The following is a 1,219-nucleotide window of genomic DNA, read 5'->3' as shown; positions in this document are numbered from 1 at the left end:
TTTTTTTTTTTTTTTTTCCCCTTTTTCCCCACGGGATTTTTCCCAAAAGGATTGGTGTATCCTAAGGGAGGAGCTTTCCCGTGGCTCTTTGTTGGGATACACTGAGCTGCCACCTCCTCTCTCCTTGGTTTCCTTCCTGGGTTTTGTGGGAAAAGTTGGGATTTTTCCATTGGTTTTATCCAGGGAATTCAGCTTGGCTTGGAATTCAGCTAGGGATAATCCAGCCTGGAAGTGGGTTTTGTTTAGAAAGGCAGGAAAACACTTGGGAATGCCAGATGAAATGCTATGGGAAGTGATTCCATAGGGATGGAAAAATCCATGGAATACAGCCCACATGGTTTGATTCCTTCTGTCTGCACTAACTTCCTGCAGGATCCAAAGGGATTGATCCTTTCCCTATGGAGATTTGGCCTTGGAATTCCCTCTCAGTATCCTCAGTTTCCACCTAGATCCAATAACATGGAAAATTAAGGAATTCTCCCTTCCTCCAAGGGGATATTTCCTATCCCTTCCTCCCACCAGCTGAGAGATATTTGGGATGAACATCAGGGAATCCTTATTCCAGCCAAAACAAGGAATATTTTCCTGACTTAGCTCCTTGAAGTCCATATCCTGTTTGGAATTCCAGGAGGGATAATCATTCCCTGCCAAAGGCTTTTAGTTGGGATTTTCCCAGGAAAACGTGGATTAAAGAGCTTCTATCCCAAACAGGCTCCAAGAATTCCCTCAGGAATTCCCTCCAAGAATTCCTTTGGGAAGCTGGATAAGGATAAGGATGTGGAGCCAAGGAAATTGCCTTGAAATTCCCTGAGGAAAATATCCTGAACTTCCAAACTTCTCTGGATTGCCAAGGATGAGGAATTCCTTCCTTTGGCTTGGGATTCCTGTTAAAGAGCTTTTTTTGGGGGGGATGGGAATCACAAAATTTGGGATCATAAGGAAGTGGCAAAACTCAGGAGAGAAATGTAGGGATAGAAAATCCTTTGTAGACACTTTTTTTGGGAGTTTTTTTCCCTGGGAAAGGAGTTGGGTTTTGTGTGTGGTTGGGAATCCTCAGGTTTGGGAGTTTAGATCCCTTAAGGATCATCCTAAATCTTGGATAATAACCATAAAGCAGCTAAAAACTTGGGATTTACATCCCAGAAAACCCAATTTTCTCCTGGATGAGCCAGAGAACAGCAATGGAATCTTTTCCCACCAGGATTTAAGTCATTCCTGG

The sequence above is a fragment of the Acanthisitta chloris genome, unplaced genomic scaffold (assembly GCF_000695815.1).
Source record: "Acanthisitta chloris isolate BGI_N310 unplaced genomic scaffold, ASM69581v1 scaffold35424, whole genome shotgun sequence".
In the NCBI taxonomy this organism is placed as follows: domain Eukaryota; kingdom Metazoa; phylum Chordata; class Aves; order Passeriformes; family Acanthisittidae; genus Acanthisitta; species Acanthisitta chloris.
Note: the sequence above shows the minus strand (reverse complement) of the source record.